The following is a 23,128-nucleotide window of genomic DNA, read 5'->3' as shown; positions in this document are numbered from 1 at the left end:
GCCGGTGTTGCGCACTTGTTTTTGAGAGGCATGGCATGCAGTCGCATGTGAGAGGAGCTCTGATACTTATAAAAGACTTCTGAAGGCGTCATTTGGTATCGTATTCCCCTTTGGGTTTGGTTGGGTCTCAGCAAAGCAGATACCAGGGACTGTAAAGGGGTTAAAGCTTAAAACGGCTCCGGTTCCGTTATTTTAAGGGTTAAAGCTTCCAAAATTGGTGTGCAATACTTTCAAGGCTTTAAGACACTGTGGTGAAAGTTTGGTGAATTTTGAACAATTCCTTCATGTTTTTTCGCAATTGCAGTAATAAAGTGTGTTCAGTTTAAAATTTAAAGTGACAGTAACGGTTTTATTTCAAAACGTTTTTTGTACTTTCTTATCAAGTTTATGCCTGTTTAACATGTCTGAACTACCAGATAGACTGTGTTCTGAATGTGGGGAAGCCAGAATTCCTATTCATTTAAATAAATGTGATTTATGTGATAATGACAATGATGCCCAAGATGATTCCTCAAGTGAGGGGAGTAAGCATGGTACTGCATCATTCCCTCCTTCGTCTACACGAGTCTTGCCCACTCAGGAGGCCCCTAGTACATCTAGCGCGCCAATACTCCTTACTATGCAACAATTAACGGCTGTAATGGATAATTCTGTCAAAAACATTTTAGCCAAAATGAACCCTTGTCAGCGTAAGCGTGGATGCTCTGTTTTAGTTACTGAAGAGCATGACGACGCTGATATTAATATCTCTGAAGGGCCCCTAACCCAATCTGAGGGGGCCAGGGAGGTTTTGTCTGAGGGAGAAATTACTGATTTAGGGAACATTTCTCAGCAGGCTGAATCTGATGTGATTACTTTTAAATTTAAATTGGAACATCTCCGCATTTTGCTTAAGGAGGTATTATCCACTCTGGATGATTGTGAAAATTTGGTCATCCCAGAGAAACTATGTAAAATGGACAAGTTCCTAGAGGTGCCGGGGCTCCCAGAAGCTTTTCCTATACCCAAGCGGGTGGCGGACATTGTTAATAAAGAATGGGAAAGGCCCGGTATTCCTTTCGTCCCTCCCCCCATATTTAAAAAATTGTTTCCTATGGTCGACCCCAGAAAGGACTTATGGCAGTCAGTCCCCAAGGTCGAGGGAGCGGTTTCTACTTTAAACAAACGCACCACTATTCCCATAGAGGATAGTTGTGCTTTCAAAGATCCTATGGATAAAAAATTAGAAGGTTTGCTTAAAAAGATGTTTGTTCAGCAGGGTTACCTTCTACAACCCATTTCATGCATTGTCCCTGTCACTACAGCCGCATATTTCTGGTTTGATGAACTGATTAAGGTGCTCGATAGTGACTCTCCTCCTTATGAGGAGATTATGGACAGAGTCAATGCTCTCAAATTGGCTAATTCTTTCACTCTAGACGCCTCTTTGCAATTGGCTAAGTTAGCGGCTAAGAATTCTGGGTTTGCTATTGTGGCGCGCAGAGCGCTTTGGTTGAAATCTTGGTCGGCTGATGCGTCTTCCAAGAACAAGCTACTAAACATTCCTTTCAAGGGGAAAACGCTGTTTGGTCCTGACTTGAAAGAGATTATTTCTGATATCACTGGGGGTAAGGGCCATGCCCTTCCTCAGGATCGGCCTTTCAAGGCAAAAAATAGACCTAATTTTCGTCCCTTTCGTAAAAACGGACCAGCCCAAGGTGCTACGTCCTCTAAGCAAGAGGGTAATACTTCTCAGGCCAAGCCAGCTTGGAGACCAATGCAAGGCTGGAACAAGGGAAAGCAGGCCAAGAAACCTGCCACTGCTACCAAGACAGCATGAAATATTGGCCCCCGATCCGGGACCGGATCTGGTGGGGGGCAGACTCTCTCTCTTCGCTCAGGCTTGGGCAAGAGATGTTCTGGATCCTTGGGCGCTAGAAATAGTCTCCCAGGGTTATCTTCTGGAATTCAAGGGACTTCCCCCAAGGGGGAGGTTCCACAGGTCTCAGTTGTCTTCAGACCACATAAAAAGACAGGCGTTCTTACATTGTGTAGAAGACCTGTTAAAAATGGGAGTGATTCATCCTGTTCCATTGAGAGAACAAGGGATGGGGTTCTACTCCAATCTGTTCATAGTTCCCAAAAAAGAGGGAACGTTCAGACCAATCCTAGATCTCAAGATCTTAAACAAATTTCTCAAGGTCCCATCGTTCAAGATGGAAACCATTCGAACTATCCTTCCTTCCATCCAGGAAGGTCAATTCATGACCACGGTGGATTTAAAGGATGCGTATCTACATATTCCTATCCACAAGGAACATCATCGGTTCCTAAGGTTTGCATTCCTGGACAAACATTACCAGTTCGTGGCGCTTCCTTTCGGATTAGCCACTGCTCCAAGGATTTTCACAAAGGTACTAGGGTCCCTTCTAGCGGTGCTAAGACCAAGGGGCATTGCAGTAGTACCTTACCTGGACGACATTCTGATTCAAGCGTCGTCCCTCCCTCGAGCAAAGGCTCACACGGACATCGTCCTGGCCTTTCTCAGATCTCACGGCTGGAAAGTGAACGTGGAAAAGAGTTCTCTATCCCCGTCAACAAGGGTTCCCTTCTTGGGAACAATTATAGACTCCTCAGAAATGAGGATTTTTCTAACAGAGGCCAGAAAGACAAAACTTCTGGACTCTTGTCGAATTCTTCATTCCGTTCCTCTTCCTTCCGTAGCTCAGTGCATGGAAGTGATCGGGTTGATGGTAGCGGCAATGGACATAGTTCCTTTTGCGCGCATTCATCTAAGACCATTACAACTGTGCATGCTCAGTCAGTGGAATGGGGACTATACAGACTTGTCTCCAAAGATACAAGTAAATCAGAGGACCAGAGACTCACTCCGTTGGTGGCTGTCCCTGGACAACCTGTCACGAGGGATGACATTCCGCAGACCAGAGTGGGTCATTGTCACGACCGACGCCAGTCTGATGGGCTGGGGCGCGGTCTGGGGATCCCTGAAAGCTCAGGGTCTTTGGTCTCGGGAAGAATCTCTTCTACCGATAAATATTCTGGAACTGAGAGCGATATTCAATGCTCTCAAGGCTTGGCCTCAGCTAGCGAGGACCAAGTTCATACGGTTTCAATCAGACAACATGACGACTGTTGCGTACATCAACCATCAGGGGGGAACAAGGAGTTCCCTAGCGATGGAAGAAGTGACCAAGATTATTCTATGGGCGGAGTCTCACTCCTGCCACCTGTCTGCTATCCACATCCCGGGAGTGGAAAATTGGGAAGCGGATTTTCTGAGTCGTCAGACATTGCATCCGGGGGAGTGGGAACTCCATCCGGAAATCTTTGCCCAAGTCACTCAACTATGGGGCATTCCAGACATGGATCTGATGGCCTCTCGTCAGAACTTCAAAGTTCCTTGCTACGGGTCCAGATCCAGGGATCCCAAGGCGGCTCTAGTGGATGCACTAGTAGCACCTTGGACCTTCAAACTAGCTTATGTGTTCCCGCCGTTTCCTCTCATCCCCAGGCTGGTAGCCAGGATCAATCAGGAGAGGGCGTCGGTGATCTTGATAGCTCCTGCGTGGCCACGCAGGACTTGGTATGCAGATCTGGTGAATATGTCATCGGCTCCACCTTGGAAGCTACCTTTGAGACGAGACCTTCTTGTTCAGGGTCCGTTCGAACATCCGAATCTGGTTTCACTCCAGCTGACTGCTTGGAGATTGAACGCTTGATTTTATCGAAGCGAGGTTTCTCAGATTCTGTTATCGATACTCTTGTTCAGGCCAGAAAGCCTGTAACTAGAAAGATTTACCACAAAATTTGGAAAAAATATATCTGTTGGTGTGAATCTAAAGGATTCCCTTGGGACAAGGTTAAGATTCCTAGGATTCTATCCTTCCTTCAAGAAGGATTGGAAAAAGGATTATCGGCAAGTTCCCTGAAGGGACAGATTTCTGCCTTGTCGGTGTTACTTCACAAAAAACTGGCAGCTGTGCCAGATGTTCAAGCCTTTGTTCAGGCTCTGGTTAGAATCAAGCCTGTTTACAAACCTTTGACTCCTCCTTGGAGTCTCAATTTAGTTCTTTCAGTTCTTCAGGGGGTTCCGTTTGAACCCTTACATTCCGTTGATATTAAGTTATTATCTTGGAAAGTTTTGTTTTTAGTTGCAATTTCTTCTGCTAGAAGAGTTTCAGAATTATCTGCTCTGCAGTGTTCTCCTCCTTATCTGGTGTTCCATGCAGATAAGGTGGTTTTACGTACTAAACCTGGTTTTCTTCCAAAAGTTGTTTCTAACAAAAACATTAACCAGGAGATTATCGTACCTTCTCTGTGTCCGAAACCAGTTTCAAAGAAGGAACGCTTGTTGCACAATTTGGATGTTGTTCGCGCTCTAAAATTCTATTTAGATGCTACGAAGGATTTTAGACAAACATCTTCCTTGTTTGTTGTTTATTCAGGTAAAAGGAGAGGTCAAAAAGCAACTTCTACCTCTCTCTCTTTTTGGATTAAAAGCATCATCAGATTGGCTTACGAGACTGCCGGACGGCAGCCTCCCGAAAGAATCACAGCTCATTCCACTAGGGCTGTGGCTTCCACATGGGCCTTCAAGAACGAGGCTTCTGTTGATCAGATATGTAGGGCAGCGACTTGGTCTTCACTGCACACTTTTACCAAATTTTACAAGTTTGATACTTTTGCTTCTTCTGAGGCTATTTTTGGGAGAAAGGTTTTGCAAGCCGTGGTGCCTTCCATTTAGGTGACCTGATTTGCTCCCTCCCTTCATCCGTGTCCTAAAGCTTTGGTATTGGTTCCCACAAGTAAGGATGACGCCGTGGACCGGACACACCTATGTTGGAGAAAACAGAATTTATGTTTACCTGATAAATTTCTTTCTCCAACGGTGTGTCCGGTCCACGGCCCGCCCTGGTTTTTTAATCAGGTCTGATAATTTATTTTCTTTAACTACAGTCACCACGGTACCATATGGTTTCTCCTATGCTATTATTCCTCCTTAACGTCGGTCGAATGACTGGGGTAGGCGGAGCCTAGGAGGGATCATGTGACCAGCTTTGCTGGGCTCTTTGCCATTTCCTGTTGGGGAAGAGAATATCCCACAAGTAAGGATGACGCCGTGGACCGGACACACCGTTGGAGAAAGAAATTTATCAGGTAAACATAAATTCTGTTTTTTTTTTTGGATGTGGATTTAATTTTTTCAGCGGAAAATGGCTGTTTTTATTTTTATCCCTCCCTCTCTAGTTACTCTTCTGTGCAGTTCCACATCTTGGGTATTACTATCCCATACGTCACTAGCTCATGGAATCTTGCCAATTACATGAAAGAAAACATAATTTATGTAAGAACTTCCCTGATAAATTAATTTCTTTCATATTGGCAAGAGTCCATGAGACCCACCCTTTTTATGGTGGTTATGTTTCTTTTGTATAAAGCACAATTATATTTCCAGTTCCTTTTTTTTATTCTTTCTACTCCTCTTTCTTTCACCCCACTACTTGCCTATTCGTTAAACTGAATTGTGAGTGTGGTGAGGGGTGTATTTATAGGCATTTTGAGGTTTGGGAAACTTTGCCCCTCCTGGTAGGATTGTGTATCCCATACATCACTATCTCATGGACTCTTGCCAGTATGAAAGAAATGAATTTATAAGGAAACATTCTTACATAAATTATGTTTTTAAACACCTTTCCAATTTACTTCTTTTATCTAATTTGCTGAATTCTCTTAGTATCCTTTGTTGAAGAAGCAGCAATGCACTACTGAGAGGTAGTTACTGCACTGGGTGAGCCAATAGCATGAATCATATATGTGCAGCAGCCAATCAGTAGCTCCTGGTCCTACCTAGGTATCATTTACAACAAATGATACAAAGAAAACAAAACAAATTAGATAATAGAAGTAATTTGGAAAGTTGTTTAAAATCACAAGTTCTATCTGAAGTATAAAATAAATCATTTTAGTTTCAAGTCCCTTTAAAGTACGTCTCTGGATCTGCAGAGAGCTGTTGTTTCCCAACGGAAACTGCTGCTGACCCAATCAGCAGAGATAGCTGCACAGCTGGGTCGTGTTACTAGCACTGCTGATTGGCAGGGACCAGCTTGCTTGGTCTATAGTGATAAAATGACACACTCTAAATAAATTAGATAGAGCATGTATTTTCCTTTAGAGGAACACTAAAGTCAAAATTAAACTTTCATGATTCTGATAGAGAACGCAGTTGTAAAAAGCTTTCCAATTCTTTTTATGTATACACTTTTTGAGACACCAGTACCTACTGAGCACGTGCAAGAGTTCACAATATAAACATATATTCATTTTGTGACTGGCTGTATTTAATGGTCTTTTAAGATATTTTAAAAAAATAATGTTGAACCCAACTAACTGCACAATATATTTATGGTAGCAGAAAGCCAATAATAGAATGCATGATATGAAATGAATATATTAATGAGCATGTGTGGACTATATTTCATAAGTAAATGCTTTTACATCTGAGTCGTGTGACTAGTGCGACTAGTGCTGCTGATTCGAACAGCGGCGGGTTCTGCTCAGGACCAGCAGTGCACAATGGGTTCTGCTCAGGACCAGCAGTACACAATGGGTTCTGCTCAGGGCCAGCAGTGCACAATGGGTTCTGCTCAGGACCAGCAGTGCACAATATGTTCTGCTCAGGACCAGCAGTACACAATGGGTTCTGCTCAGGACCAGCAGTGCACAATGGGTTCTGCTCAGGACCAGCAGTGCACAATGGGTTCTCCTCAGGGCCAGCAGTGCACAATGGGTTCTGCTCAGGAACAGCAGTGCACAATGGGTTCTGCTCAGGACCAGCAGTGCACAATGGGTTCTGCTCAGGACCAGCAGTGCACAATGGGTTCTGCTCAGGACCAGCAGTGCACAATGGGTTCTGCTCAGGACCAGCAGTGCACAATGGGTTCTGCTCAGGGCCAGCAGTGCACAATGGGTTCTGCTCAGGGCCAGCAGTGCACAATGGGTTCTGCTCAGGGCCAGCAGTGCACAATGGGTTCTGCTCAGGATCAGCAGTGCACAATGGGTTCTGCTCAGGACCAGCAGTGCACAATGGGTTCTGCTCAGGGCCAGCAGTGCACAATGGGTTCTGCTCAGGGCCAGCAGTGCACAATGGGTTCTGCTCAGGGCCAGCAGTGCACAATGGGTTCTGCTCAGGACCAGCAGTGCACAATGGGTTCTGCTCAGGACCAGCAGTGCACAATGGGTTCTGCTAAGGACCAGCAGTGCACAATGGGTTCTGTTCAGGACCAGCAGTGCACAATGGGTTCTGCTCAGGGCTAGCAGTGCACAATGGGTCTTGCTCAGGGCTAGCAGTGCACAATGCATTCTGCTCAGGACCAGCAGTGCACAATGGGTCCTGAGCAGCACTTCTACGGTGCAGTTTCAGAATAAATAGAAGTATTTTTTAGCTAAACAAAAATACTGATAACAAGGAGCCAAATACGATGAAGCTAGTGCCTTATTATAATGGAGATTTACATCTATATTTACAAGTACACAGGTCATATATTGTTCAGTTAATAACAACATGTGCATGGACAAATCACTAGGGAAGTGACTTTTTTAACTTCCTATGCAGTCTGGATTTTGTGATTATTTTGAGGAATCACTAGGTCTGCTTTTTAACAAAGAATACCAAAATCTAAGTAAATCTGATCATACAATTGATAAAGTCTTTTAACTAGTATGTGCTACCTACCAGAGCGAGAATACCATTTTAAAAAAGTTTCCAATTTTTTTCTATTATCAAATGTGCTTCGTTCCCATGATATTTTCTGTTGAAGAGATACCTAGGTAGGCATCTGGAGCACTACATGGCAGGGAATAGTGCTTCCATCTAGTGCTCTTGCAAATGGATAAAATTCTTGCAAAACTGCTGACATATAGTGCTGCAGAAATGGGCCGGCTCCTAAGCTTACGTCCCTGCTTTTCAACAAAAGATAATATAATTTGAAAGTTGTTTAAAATCACATGCTCTATCTGAATCATGAAAGAAAATTTTTGGGTTTCTTATACTGTCCCTTTAATGCTTCTTCTACTTAATTAAATATGTACATTTTGTTAGTTCTTCTACTTCATTAAATTTGTGAATATGTTTTGTTTCTTCTACTTAAAGGACCAGTAAATTCAGTAGATTTACATTATCAACAAATGCATAACAAGACAATGAAATAGCACTTAGTCTGAACTTCAAATGAGTAGAATGTTTTATGTCTATTTCCACTCATCCTGTATCATGCGACGGCAATCAGCCAATCAAAAACGTATACACATATATATTCTGTGAATTCTTGCACATGCTCAGTAGGAGATAGTGACTCAAAAAAGTGTAAATATAAAAATACTGCACATTTTGTTAAAGGGACAGTCTAGTCAAAAATAAACTTTCATGATTCAGATTGGGCATGTAAGTTTAAACAACTTTCTAATTTACTTTTATCATCAAATTTGCTTTGTTCTTTTTTTATTTTTTGTTGAAAGCTAAACCTAGGTAGGCTCATATGCTTATTTCTTAGACTGTGAAGGCCGCCTTCTACCTCAGTGCATTTTGACAGTTTTTCACAGCTAGACAGCTGTAGTTCATGTGTGCCATATAGATAACATTATGCTCACTCCCGTGGAGTTGTTTTTTTTTTTGAGTCATCACTGATTGGCTAAAATGCAATGCTGTCAAAAGAAGTGAAATAAGGGGGCAGTCTGCAGAGGCTTAGATACAAGGTAATCACAGAGGTAAACAAGTATATTAATATAAACGTGTTAGTTGTACAAACTGAGGAATGGGTAATACAGGGATTTTCTATCTTTTTAAACAATAACAATTCTGGAGTAGACTGTCCCTTTAATAGAAGTAAATTGCATGCTCTGTCTGAATCATGAAAGTTTAATTTTGACTTGAGGGTCCCTTTAATTAAATATATACTTTTTTTTGCTATGAAACACTGCACATATGAGATTATATGAATGTACATGGTGACTTAGAATATTCCATGAAAAGGTTAATGAGCATTACATAACAAGGATAGATAGTCCGGCTCTCTTTCTATGCCACACTTAAAGCTTCTCTGACACTGAGAGCTTTGCAGTGTTTTGCATTGATTTTTGGCCGTGGTACTTATGAGCAGAATTATCCCTGTACTCAGGCAGAGTACACTGGCAGTGATGCATGACAAGTTGCACTAAGTAAAAATGACTATTTGCTTTTGCATTTACTTATGAAAGGGTTTCACCCATGTGTTAAGCCATTCAAGGCCGTGCTCATGGGATAAAGTACAACTAATGTACTGTAGTTGTCAAACCGCTGACATTGAGTTAATTATCACTTCATGATACTATAGTAATTGTGCATTTTACTGCATGGACTTTTTTACAGAATAATAATGACATTTGTAATCCAGGGAGTGGAGTGATCATACTGTTGATTTTTAAACTGGAGGTTAAAGGGAATTTAAACAGTAAAAATAAAATAAATGTTAAAACAAAACTTTCATGATTCAGATAGAGCATGTAATTTGAAAACATTTTAAATTCACATTTACGTTGTTCTCTTTGTTACTTTATCTTTTGTTGAGAAGCATATGTACAAATGGTCACCAGAGGAAATGCACTACTTGGATCTTGCTGGTAATTGGTGGCTGCACACATTTGTTTTATGATTGGTTCTCTAAATTTGTTCAGCTAGCGCCAAGTAGTGCATTGCTGCTCTGGAGCTGTTTTTAAAGGGACACTGAACCCCATGCCATTTTAAACAACTTTCTAATTTATTGCTATTATCAATTTTTCTTCGTTCTCTTGCTATCTTTATATGAAAAAGAAGGTATCTAAGCTTTTTTTCTTGGTTCAGAACTCTGGACAGCAGTTTTTGATTGGTGGATGAATTTATCCACCAATCAGCAAGGACAACCTAGGTTGTTCACCAAAAATGGGCCGGCATCTAATCTTACATTCTTGCATTTCAAATAAAGATACCAAGAGAATAAAGAACATTTGATAATATGAGTAAATTATAAAGTTGCTTAAAATTATATGCTCTATCTATCTGAATCACAAAAGAAAAAATTTGGGTTCAGTGTCCTTTTAACTATAATAAAAGGGGCACTGTACGCTAACATTTTCTCCCATTTAATGTGTTCCCAAAAGTCCTTTTTACCTGCTGGAGTGTATTTAATTGCTTGCAAACAGTTATTTTACATTTATTTGTTATTTGAAATAGCTACTTTGTATTGATTGTATCCCCACCTACACTAAATATGATTAGTAAGTGTTTTCTCTGTAGAAAATCTATATAAATAGGAGACAATAGTACTGGTTAAGCTCCCAGTGGGGGTATGAGGGAGAGATTTTTGTATGGGAAATAGCTGCTGGTGTTTATTCAAACCCCAGCCATAGTTAGCATTGCAATACCTAATATAAATACTTGCAGGCTCACCCCATTGTTATGGCATATCTTAGCTGATGGTTTTAATGGGGGGGGGGATCTCTATTTTAAATACAGAAATAAACATGAAGGAACAATGTCCAATATGTTTAATAATATGTAATAGGTATAAAAATGTATTTGGAACACATTAAGAGTAAACAAATTTTATAGTACAGTGTCCTCTAAATCCATTTGTTAATGGTTAAACACATAGCTAAATGCAAACAGTGCAATAATAAAATGATCTAACATGTTAGAGCAATTTACTTTTTGCACTTTTATGTTCTGTTGTTAAAAGGATGTTAGCTTATCTTATCTCTTCTGCTGATCCAATTAAGTACAGTTATAAATTAACCACAAGAGTAACAACCTCACTGTTTATTTTTTTGTCAAGTTGCAACATTTTCATGTTGCCATTATTTTATTATTTCACAGTCATCAGTGCCGTGAAACTCATCTTTGTTTGTCCCGTATATGTGACTCCACAAGTGGCCGTCTTCTAGGTGTTTCATCTTATCTCAGAATACATTTTAGTCCATTTAAATTGAGAGGCGCTTCCCAATGTAATTGTTTTGTTGTTTGTGATTTTGGTAGCCAGTTGTTCTGGCACTTTGACATTGTGCACACATCAGTGTGGCCCCATTTTAAAAATATTATTCATGTCCATTTAAAGGGACAGTAACCACCTTGAGATTTTAATATAAATGTTTTTTAATGAAACTATAAATTGTCCTATAATTTTTTGCTCTGAAAATGTTCTAATTCTCAGACCTGGATATGTACCCTACTGACTTAACAAGGCTAACACTGCTGCATATCTTACCTTAATTGGCTTTAGCTGATAACAACTGCAAAGCAATCTTTATTCTAACATTATGACTGTAGCTAACCTTGTTGTCTGCGTCTGCAATGCACTTTATTCTAACATTATGACTGTAGCTAACCTTGTTGTCTGCATCTGCAATGCACTTTATTCTAACATTATGACTGTAATTAACCTTGTTGTCTGCATACTATTGCCCAGATTGGCTTCTCCAAATAATGGAAATGATGGGTGTTTTGCTATTGATAAACAATTGCAGTAAAAAGGATGTTAATTTGTTTTAAAAATGTTTAGACTTGGCTGATATGTTATTCTATAGCACCACAACAGAAATGTCTTGTAATTACAAGGTGTTTACCATTTTTTTTAAGATATGAAAAGTATTTTTCCCCTCATGGACAAATATTCTTTGTAGCTTGTATTTCTGCACACTTGAAGAGACTACAAAGCATAGTATTTTAATATCTATATGATATAAAGGGACGTGAAACCCAGCATTTTTCTTTCACGATCGAGATAGAACATACATTTTTAAACAACTTTCCAATTTACATCTATTAACTATTATGCTTAATTTTCTTGGTATCCTTTGTTGAAGAAGCAGAAATAGATTACTGGGAGGTAGCATTTGTAAGTCAGTAACAAGAGGCATATATGTGCAGGCTTCAATGAACAAGTAGCTTAAAGGGACATTAAACACTAAATAAATGCTAGATAGAATGATGCATTTAACGAAAATGTTAGTCTGAAAATAACAGGTAGATGTAGTTTTTAAAGTTTTATTAACTGTTTTAATATTGACAAATTAAGTGTGAAGTTTTAATGTCTATAAAACAATGGGAGCTGCCATGTTGTAACTTAGGTTACCTTCTCGGCTGTGGCTAATTAGGGACAGTTATAAATAGGTCACTAGAGTGTACAGCCAATGGCTGTGTGGAATATAACAGTGTTCTTACAGGAACTGAAAAGCTCACAATTTCAGAAGGGAATTACAGAAAAAGGGGACAAAATAAATCATGCAAGTATAAAGCAGACTATGATTTATAATTTTATATTACCATTTCAAAGTGTTTAATGTCTCTTTAATTTCAAAACAACTTTCATGAGCTATTATTGATACAGCCCACCTCTTTTCTAACAGATGTTGTTGGTACAAAACCTCTTCACCAGGGATTTCCAAAGCAATGTTTAGGGTTGTTAGTTGAGATATATTATAGTATCAGAGATTAACGTACATATTTCTTAAAACCTCATATAAAGCAGTTACATTACAGAAAGCTTATTAAAAATAATATAATCTGATGGGTCATAAAGTATGTGAAGATTTAGCTACATTTGCCCTGAATCTGTTTAGAGGAGCAGAGCTGATTATTATAGATCAGTGAGAAGAAATTCTTCGAGTTCAATATAAAAAAAATATATAAAAATTGTTAAAGTGTTTTGGGCGCAGAGTACTGAATGTGTTCTTCCACCTTCAGTGTACTTCATAACAAAGAAAAAACGCTAATTAAAGGGACATGAAACCCATTTCTTTCATGTAATTGGCAAGAGTCCATGAGCTAGTGACGTATGGGATATACAATCCTACCAGGAGGGGCAAAGTTTCCCAAACCTCAAAATGCCTATAAATACACCCCTCACCACACCCACAATTCAGTTTTTACAAACTTTGCCTCCCATGGAGGTGGTGAAGTAAGTTTGTGCTAGATTTCTATGTTGATATGCACTTCGCAGCAGGCTGAAGCCCGGTTTTCCTCTCAGAGTGCAGTGAATGTCAGAGGGATGTGAAGAGAGTATTGCCTATTTGAATTCAATGGTCTTCCTCTAGGGGATCTATTTCATAGGTTCTCTGTTATCGGTCATAGAGATTTCTTCTCCTACCTCCCTTTTCAGATCGACGATATACTCTTATATACCATTACCTCTACTGATTCTCGTTTCAGTACTGGTTTGGCTATCTACTATATGTAGTTGAGTGTCTTAGGGTAAGTAAGTCTTATTTTATTCATGACACTCTAAGCTATGGTTGGGCACTTTATATGTAAAGTTCTAAATATATGTTTTAAACTTATATTTGCCATGATTCAGGATAATCAGTGTTCCTTCTTTCAGACTGTCAGTTTCATTTTTTGGGAAAATGCATATAAATTTCATTTTTCTTACCTTAAAATTTTCAATTGACTTTTTTCTTCTAAATTGCGGGCTGTTAGGCTCGCGGGTGCAGAAAATGCTACAATTTATTGCGTAATTTTTGGCGCAAGACTTTTTTGGCACGAGAATATCGTCATTTTCACGTGGTTGCGTCATTTTTTACTCATGTTTGTTGCAGACGTTTTTTGGCGTCATACTTGGCCAGTTTTTTTCACATTATTTCAGTCTCGCTTTTTAGTTACTTCTGGTTGCTAGAGGCTTGTTTTGTTTTGCATTTTTTCCCATTCCTGAAACTGTCATTTAAGGAATTTGATAATTTTGCTTTATATGTTGTTTTTTTCTATTACATATTGCAAGATGTCACTACCTGACCCTGGATCAGAATCTATTTCTGGAAAGACGCTGCCTGATGTTGGTTCTACCAAAGCTAAGTGCATTTGTTGTAAACTTTTGGTAACTGTTCCTCCGGCTGTAGTTTGTGTTAGTTGTCATGATAAACTATCTAACGCGGATAATATTTCCATTAGTAATAATCCATTACCTGTTGTTGTTCCTTCAACATCTAATGTTCAGGATGTTCCTGTTAATGTAAGAGAATTTGTTTCTAATTCTATTCGGAAGGCTCTGTCTGTTATTCATCCTTCTAGTAAACGTAAAAGGTCTTTTAAAACTTCTCATATTTCAGATGAATTTTTAAATGACCGCCATCATTCTGACTTATCTATCTCTGATGAGGATCTATCTGGTTCAGAAGATTCTGTCTCAGATATTGACACTGATAAATCTTCATATTTGTTTAAGATGGAGTTTATTCGTTCTTTACTTAAAGAAGTGTTGATTGCATTAGATATGGAGGAGTCTAGTCCTCTTGATATTTAAACTAATAAGTGTTTAAATTCAGTTTTTAAACCTCATGTAGTTATTCCAGAAGTTTTTCCAGTTCCTGATGCTATTTCAGAAGTAATTTCTAGGGAATGGAATAGCCTGGGTACCTCATTTACTCCTCCAAGGTTTAAGAAATTGTACCCTTTGCCATCTGATAGATTAGAGTTTTGGGAAAAAATCCCCAAAGTTGATGGGGCTATCTCTACTCTTGCTAAACGTACTACTATTCCTACGGCAGATAGTACTTCTTTTAAGGATCCTTTAGATAGGAAGCTCGTATCCTTTCTAAGGAAGGCTTATTTATGTTCAGGTAATCTTCTTAGACCTGCTATTTCTTTGGCTGATGTTGCTGCAGCTTCCACCTTCTGGTTGGAGGCTTTAGCGCAACAAGTGTCAGACCATAATGCTTATAGCATTGTTAAACTTCTTCAACATGCTAATAACTTTGTTTGTGATGCCATTTTTAATATCATTAGGATTGATGTCAGGTATATGTCTTTAGCTATTTTAGCTAGAAGAGCTTTATGGCTTAAGTCTTGGAATGCAGATATGACTTCTAAGTCAACATTGCTTTCTCCTTCTTTCCAAGGTAATAAATTATTTGGTTCTCAGTTGGATTCAATAATTTCAACTGCTACTGGGGGGAAGGGAGCCTTTTTGCCTCAGGAAAAAAAATCTAAAGGTAAATATAGGGCTGCTAATCGTTTTCGTTCCTTTCGTCAGAATAAGGAACAGAAGCCTGACCCTTCCCCTAAAGGATCAGTTTCCGTTTGGAAACCTTCTCCAGTCTGGAATAAATCCAAGCCTTTTAGAAAGTCAAAAACAGCTCCCAAATCCGCATGAAGGTGCGGCCCTCATTCCAGCACAGCTGGTAGGGGGCAGGTTACGATTTTTCAAAGATGTTTGGACCAATTCGATTCAAAGTCTTTGGATTCAGAACATTGTTTCTCAAGGGTACAAAATAGTTTTCAAGTTAAGACCGCCTGTGAGAAGGTTTTTCCTCTCACGCATTCCAGTAAACCCAGTAAAGGCTCAGGCGTTTCTGAAATGTGTTTCAGACCTGGAGTCGGCTGGGGTAATTGTGCCAGTTCCAGATCTGGAATGGGGTCTGGGGTTTTACTCAAATCTGTTCATTGTACCAAAGAAGGAGAATTCTTTCAGACCAGTTCTGGATCTAAAAATATTGAATCGTTATGTAAGGATACCAACATTCAAAATGGTGACTATAAGGACTATTCTGCCTTTTGTTCAGCAAGGGCATTATATGTCTACAATAGACTTACAGGATGCATATCTTCATATTCCAATTCATCCAGACCACTATCAGTTCCTGAGATTCTCTTTTCTAGACAAGCATTACCAGTTTGTTGCTCTTCCTTTTGGCCTAGCAACAGCTCCAAGGATCTTTTTTTAAAGGTTCTCGTGCCCTTCTCTCTGTAATCAGAGAACAGGGTATTGTGGTATTTCCTTATTTGGACGATATCTTGGTACTTGCTCAGTCTTTACATTCTGCAGAATCTCATACAAATCAACTTGTGTTGTTTCTTCAAAGACATGGTTGGAGGATCAATTTACCAAAGAGTTCCTTGATTCCTCAGACAAGGGTAACCTTTTTGGGTTTCCAAATATATTCAGTGTCCATGACTTTGTCTCTAACAGAAAAGAGACGTCTGAAATTGGTTTCAGCTTGTCGAAACCTTCAGTCTCAATCATTCCCTTCGGTAGCTTTGTGCACGGAAATTCTAGGTCTCATGACTGCTGCATCGGACGCGATCCCTTTTGCTCGTTATCACATGAGACCTCTCCAGCTTTGTATGCTGAACCAATGGTGCAGGGATTATACAAAGATATCACAATTAATATCCTTAAATCCCAATGTTCGATCTTCTCTGACTTGGTGGTTGGATCACCATCGTTTAATTCAAGGGGCCCCTTTTGTTTGTCCAACCTGGACTGTGATCTCAACAGATGCGAGTCTTTCAGGTTGGGGAGCTGTATGGGGATCTCTGACAGCGCAGGGGGTTTGGGAATCTCAGGAGGCGAGATTACCAATCAGCATTTTGGAACGCCGTGCGATTTTCAGAGCTCTTCAGTTCGGGCCTCTTCTGAAGAGAGAATCGTTTATTTGTTTTCAGACAGACAATGTCACAACCATGGTGTATGTCAATCATCAAGGTGGGACTCACAGTTCTCAGGCTATGAAAGAAGTATCTCGGATACTTGTATGGGCGGAATCCAGCTCCTGTCTAATCTCTGCGGTTCACATCCCAGGTATAGACAATTGGGAAGCGGATTATCTCAGTCGCCAGACGTTACATCCGGGCGAATGGTCTCTTCACCCAGAGGTATTTCTTCAGATTGTTCAAATCTGGGGACTTCCAGAAATAGATCTGATGGCTTCTCATCTAAACAAGAAACTTCCCAGGTATCTGTCCAGATCCAGGGATCCTCAGGCGGAAGTGGTGGACGCGTTGTCACTTCCTTGGAATTATCAACCTGCTTATATCTTTCCGCCTCTAGTTCTTCTTTCCAAAATCCTAATGGAGCGTTCGTTTGTACTGCTGGTGGCTCCAGCATGGCCACACAGGTTTTGGTATGCGGATCTCGTTCGGATGGCCAGTTGCCAACCTTGGACACTTCCGTTAAGGCCAGACCTTCTATCTCAAGGCCCATTTTTCCATCAGGATCTCAAATCATTAAATTTGAAGGTATGGAGATTGAATGCTTAATACTTAGTCATAGAGGTTTCTCTGATTCAGTAATTAATACTATGTTACAGGCTCGTAAATCTGTGTCTAGAAAGAATTATTACCGGGTTTGGAAGTCTTACATTTCTTGGTGTTCTTCTCATAAATTCTCTTGGCATTCTTTTTTAGAATTCCTAGAATTTTACAGTTTCTTCAGGATGGTTTGGAAAAAGGTTTGTCTGCAAATTCCTTGAAAGGACAAATCTCTGCTCTTTCTGTTCTTTTTCACAGAAAGATTGCTAATCATCCTGATATTCATTGTTTTGTACAGGCTTTGGTTCATATTAAGCCTGTCATTAAGTTAATCTGTCCTCCTTGGAGTCTTAATTTGGTTCTGAGGGCTTTACAGGCTCCTCCGTTTGAACCTATGCATTCTCTGGATATTAAATTACTTTCTTGGAAAGTTTTGTTCCTTTTGGCCATCTCTTCTGCTAGAAGAGTTTCTGAGTTATCTGCTCTTTCTTGTGAATCTCCTTTTCTGATTTTTCATCAGGATAAGGCGGTGTTGCGGACTTCATTTAATTTTTTACCTAAAGTTGTGAATTCTAACAACATTAGTAGAGAAATTGTGGTCCCTTCATTGTCTCCTAATCCTAAGAATTCTCTGGAGAGATCTTTACATTCTTTGGATGTAGTAAGAGCTTTGAAATATTATGTTGAAGCTACTAAAGATTTCAGAAAGACTTCTAGTCTATTTGTTATCTTTTCTGGTTGTAGGAAAGGTCAGAAGGCTTCTGCCATTTCTTTGGCGTCTTGGTTAAAGTCTTTGATTCATCATGCTTATGTGGAGTCGGGTAAATCCCCGCCTCAAAGGATTACGGCTCATTCTACTAGGTCAGTTTCTAGTTCCTGGGCTTTTAGGAATGAAGCTTCTGTTGATCAGATTTGCAAAGCAGCAACTTGGTCTTCTTTGCATACTTTTACTAAATTCTACCATTTTGATGTTTTTTCTTCTTCTGAAGCAGTTTTTGGTAGAAAAGTACTTCAGGCAGCTGTTTCAGTTTGATTCTTCTGCTTATAATTTCAGTTTTTTTCATTATAAGATTAAAAGTTTTTGATTTGGGTTGTGGATTATTTTTTCAGCGGAATTGGCTGTCTTTATTTTATCCCTCCCTCTCTAGTGACTCTTGCGTGGAAGTTCAACATCTTGGGAATCTGCTATCCCATACGTCACTAGCTCATGGACTCTTGCCAGTTACATGAAAGAAAACATAATTTATGTAAGAACTTACCTGATAAATTCATTTCTTTCATATTGGCAAGAGTCCATGAGGTCCACCCTTTTTTGTGGTGGTTATGATTTTTTTGTATAAAGCACAATTATTCCAATTCCTTGTTTGATGCTTTCGCTCTTTTCTTATCACCCCACTTCTTGGCTATTCGTTAAACTGAATTGTGGGTGTGGTGAGGGGTGTATTTATAAGCATTTTGAGGTTTGGGAAACTTTGCCCCTCCTGGTAGGAATGTATATCCCATACGTCACTAGCTCATGGACTCTTGCCAATATGAAAGAAATTAATTTATCAGGTAAGTTCTTACATAAATTATGTTTTTTTTCTTTTATGATATAGAGAGAGCATGCCATTTTAAACAACTTTTTAATGTACTTCTATTGTCTAATTTGTTTTATTCTCTTGATATTCTTTGCTGAAAAGCATATCTAGATAGGCTCAGTAGCTGGTGATTGGTTGCTGCACTTAGAAGCCTCATGTGATTGGCTCGCCCATGTGCATTGCTTTTTCTTCAACTAATGTTATTTAAAAAATTAAGCAAAATAAATAATAGAAGTAAATTAGATTGTTATTTAAATTTGTCTTCTCTTTCTGAATCATGAAAGAAAAATTTTGGGTTTAGTGTCCCTTTAAGTCTAGAGCAAAGGTATGGATGTAATATGCACTGTTAAAGGGACAGTTAACACCTCTCTGTTCTGCTGCTATAGAATACATATCAGCCAAGTCTAAACATTTTTTAAACAAATTAACGTTTTTTTTTGTTTTTTTTACTGCAATTAGTTTTCAATAGCCAAATTCCATCCACCATTTGCCTTATTCAGAGGAGTGAATCTGGGCTTTAGCCCACAGACAACAAGACTAGCTACTGTTATAAAGTTAGTATAAAGGGAATTCTTTTACAGTTGTTATCAGTTAAAGCCAGTTAGGGACAGTTATTTACAAGGGTTAGCTTTGAGAAGTCAGCAGGTGCATTTCAAGAGTTAGAAATTGCTGTATTTTCAGAATACATGAAAAGGGAGCAAAATAAATCATGTATTATTATTATGCATAATTAAACATTTTATATTAAAGTCTCAAGGGGTTTGCTGTTCCTTTAACACTGAATGCAAACAAGATGGTGCTGCTGAGAAACATATTAATTTAAAGCGACATACATGTGCAAAAGAAGAAAAAAAAACTATCATGTGTTAGATCAATTATTATTATTATAATAATATAATTATTATATTATTGTATTGTAGGTTGGATATAACTGTATTTAACACCTCTAAATTGGTTAAATACATAGTTAAAGGCAGCCCCAAAGCAGCAATGCACTACTAGGAGAATTCTGAACAGATCTGGTGAACCAATGATAAGAGGCGTATGTGTGTGGCCACCATTTGCCAGCTTGCTCCCAGTAGTGCACTCCTGCTCCTGAGGGCTCTAAATTGCACACTCTATCTAAATCATAAAAGTTAAAGGGATACTAAACCCAAATTTTTTTCTTTAATGATTCAGATAGAGCATGCAATTTTAAGCACCTTTCAAATTTACTCCTATTATCAATTTTTCTTTGTTCTCTTGCTATCTTTATTTAAAAAAGCAGGAATGTAAAGCATAGGAGCCGGCACATTTTTGGTTGAGAACCTGGGTTATGCTTGCTTATTGGTGGCTAATGTCAGCCACCAATAAGCAAAGCTATACATGGTGCTGAACCTAAATTGGGCCTGCTCCTAAGATTCACATTCCTGCTTTTGAAATAAAGATAGCAAGAGAACAAAGAAAATATGGGTTAAGTATCCCTTTAAGTATATTTATTGCTAATAAAATGAACTACACAAAGACTGAAATACTGTTTTCTTTCTAATAACACGGTGAGTCCACGGATCATCATCATCAATATCACTCCTGACCAGCAGGAGGAGGCAAAGAGCACCACAGCAAAGCTGATAAATATCACTTCCCTACCCACAAACCCCAGTCATTCTCTTTGCCTGTAACAGTTGCAAGGAGGTGCTAAAGTTTAGGTGTCTGAAAGAATTTCTTCAATCAAGAGTTTATTTTAAAGCAGAGCAGGTTTGCTCTGATCTTTTTCTGGGGTTTAGCCGTAGTCCATGTCAGTCTCTTCAGTAGAGCAGTGGGGGCTCTCAAGCATTTAGGAACTTGTGGGATATAATCCCCACTTTGCCTCTCAAACAGTGTGTTGCTGCCCTATTTGGAAAGCCTGTGTAAGTTTATTCAGTCTTTCTTTATTTTCCACAGGTCCATGTGAGGAGGATGCCTCTCAAACTTTGTGAGCTGTCTTGCTGCCAGGCAGATTTATTTTAAGGTAAGTGCTAAGTTTTTATTTTGTATGAGGAAAAGACTTTTGGCACAGTTAATTCTGTTATATATGGGACGTTGTTATACATTTCTCCTGTTAGGTGAACAGGATATTGTTGAGCCGGCCGGGAGGTTTAGTGAGGTACGCCCACGATGGGCGGGGCTTGTCGGAAGCGGCAAAAGAGTTGCATGCTTTTTCTCTGTTTGTTTCCGGAGTGCCGGAAGTGTTTGGTGTGGCTCTGCGGTCTGTGTGAGCGGCTGTCTGCTATATGGAGGGTGTTGAGTCCGGATCTTTTCTCTGCAGTTGCTCCGGTAGTTAGCAGGACAGGTAGGCACCTCAGCAAGGCTTGCTGAGGTGTAGAGCCTGCCTGAGTGATTTAGAGACATTGTTTTGCAATAAAATATTTAACGTTTCTTTAAATTTTAACGGGACAGTAACTTTTTTTGGCATTTGTTTGTAAATTGACAAAAAGTTTAAGGTATTTTATTTTATTTTTTGTTAATTATTGTGTTAAGATGGATCAAGAGGTCCTGCAAGATGTTACTTGTGCATTGTGTTTTGATGCTAATGTGGAACCACCAATCCCTTTTTTTGTTCCCCATGTATTGAGAGAACATTGCATTACAGGGATAGAGTTTTTGAATCTGAGCCATCATTGTGTAAGGCGGATGCTTTTCAGGGGTCTCCTGTTCAAGCTATGCCGCAACTTTCTCATCTAGCGTCCCAATTCTTATCGTCTTCAGATGCATTACCTTTCATTTCCTCTCTTACTCCGGTTGGAGTTACATTGCAAGACATGGATACCCACATGTCATCGGCGGTATCTGATGTTCTGTCTGCTTTTCCTTGGCTGTGGGGAAGTGTAAAAGGAAATTTAGGGAATCAGGTTTCTGATTCAGTTGCGTCTATGTCAAATGTTTCTTCCCATAAGTCTGAGGAGGAAGATACTTCTGTAGCATCTGAGGGTGAAGTCTCAGATTTTGACAGTGTAATTCCTTCTTCTGATGCTGAAGTTGTATCCTTCAGGTTTAAGCTAGAGCACCTCCGTTTGTTGCTTAAGGAGGTTTTGGCTACTTTGGACGTCTCTGACACGACGGTCATAGTAACTCCTAAGAAGTCTAGTAAACTGAATAAGTACTTTGACGTACCTTCCGCGGTGGAAGTATTTCCTGTTCCAGACCGTGCTTCAGAGATTATTGCACGGGAGTGGGAGAAGCCTGGGATTCCCTTTTCTCCTTCAATTTTCAAGAAGATGTTTCCAATTGCTGATTCTATCAGGGAGTCTTGGCAGATGGTTCCCAAGGTGGAAGGAGCAATTTCCACCTTGGCTAAGAGAACTACTATTCCTATTGAGAATAGCTGTTCCAGGATCCTATGGATAAGAAGTTTGAAGCGTTACTTAAGAGGATATATGTTCACCAGGGTTTACAATGGCAGCTTGCGGTGTGTATTGCTACCATCACCAGTGCGGCAGCATATTGGTTTGATGCGTTGTCTGATTCTATTCAGACTGATACTCCTCTTGAGGAGATCCAGGATAGGATTAAGGCTCTTAACTTAGCCATTTCCTTTATTACGTATGCTTCCTTACAGATCATCAAGTTGGGAGCAAAGATTCTGGCTTTGCTGTACTGGCGCGCAGAGCCTTATGGTTGAAGTCCTGGTCTGCGGATGTGTCCTCTAAATCTAAGCTTTTGTCGATTCCTTACAAGGGTAAGACCTTGTTTGGGCCGGGTTTGGCTGAGATTATTTCTGATATTACGGGAGGAAAGGGATATTCTCTCCCTCAGGATAAGAGAAATAAGCAGAAAGGTTCATTCCTTTTGAAATTTTTCTGGTAAGCCTTCCCCATCCTTTTCCAAACAGGATCAGTCTAAGTCCTCCTGGAAGTCCAATCAGTCCTGGAGCAAGGGGAAGCAATCTAATAAGCCTGTTACTGACTCAAGGTCAGCATGAAGGGTCTGCCCCCGATCTGGGAGTGTATCTTGTGGGGGGCAGACTTTCCTTTTTCATTCAGGCTTGGGATGTCCCTGATCCCTGGGCGGTGGACATTGTGTCCCAGGGAGTGATACAAGTTAGAGTTCAAGACTTTTCCTCCCAGGGGCAGGTTCCTTCTCTCCAGGTTATCTGTAGACCAGATAAAGAGAGAGGCGTTCATATGTTGTGTTCAGGATCTTTCCGATATGGGAGTGATGGTTCCTGTTCCAATACAGGAGTAGGGTCTGGAATTCTATTCCAATCTGTTTATGGTTTCCATAAGAGAGGGAATTTTCAGACCAATTTTAGATCTCTAGAGCGTAAACAAGTTCCTCAGAGTTCCATTTTTCAAGATGGACACTATTCGCTCCATTCTTCCCTTGGTTCAAGAGGGTCAGTTCATGACAACGGTAGATCTGAAGGATGCGTATCTGCATATTACCATCCACAGGGACCATCACAAGTTTCTTAGATTTGCTTTCCTAGACAGCCACTTTCAGTTTGTGGCTCTTCCATTCGGTCTTGCAACAGCTCCCAGGATTTTCTCAAAGGTCTTGG

The 23,128-nt window shown here is 39.8% G+C and overlaps 1 protein-coding gene across 3 annotated transcripts in view; it reads left to right on the top strand.

Annotated features, from left to right (window-relative positions):
* The window catches only part of RNF130 (ring finger protein 130), a 625,517-nt gene that overhangs the window by 476,166 nt on the left and 126,223 nt on the right, over positions 1-23,128 (top strand). The gene's annotated exons all lie outside the window — the stretch shown is intronic.

This window comes from Bombina bombina, chromosome 6, assembly GCF_027579735.1.
Source record: "Bombina bombina isolate aBomBom1 chromosome 6, aBomBom1.pri, whole genome shotgun sequence".
NCBI classification, from domain to species: Eukaryota; Metazoa; Chordata; class Amphibia; order Anura; family Bombinatoridae; genus Bombina; species Bombina bombina.
The sequence above is the reverse complement of the archived record's forward strand: the minus strand, read 5'-3'. Positions and strand labels throughout refer to the sequence as shown.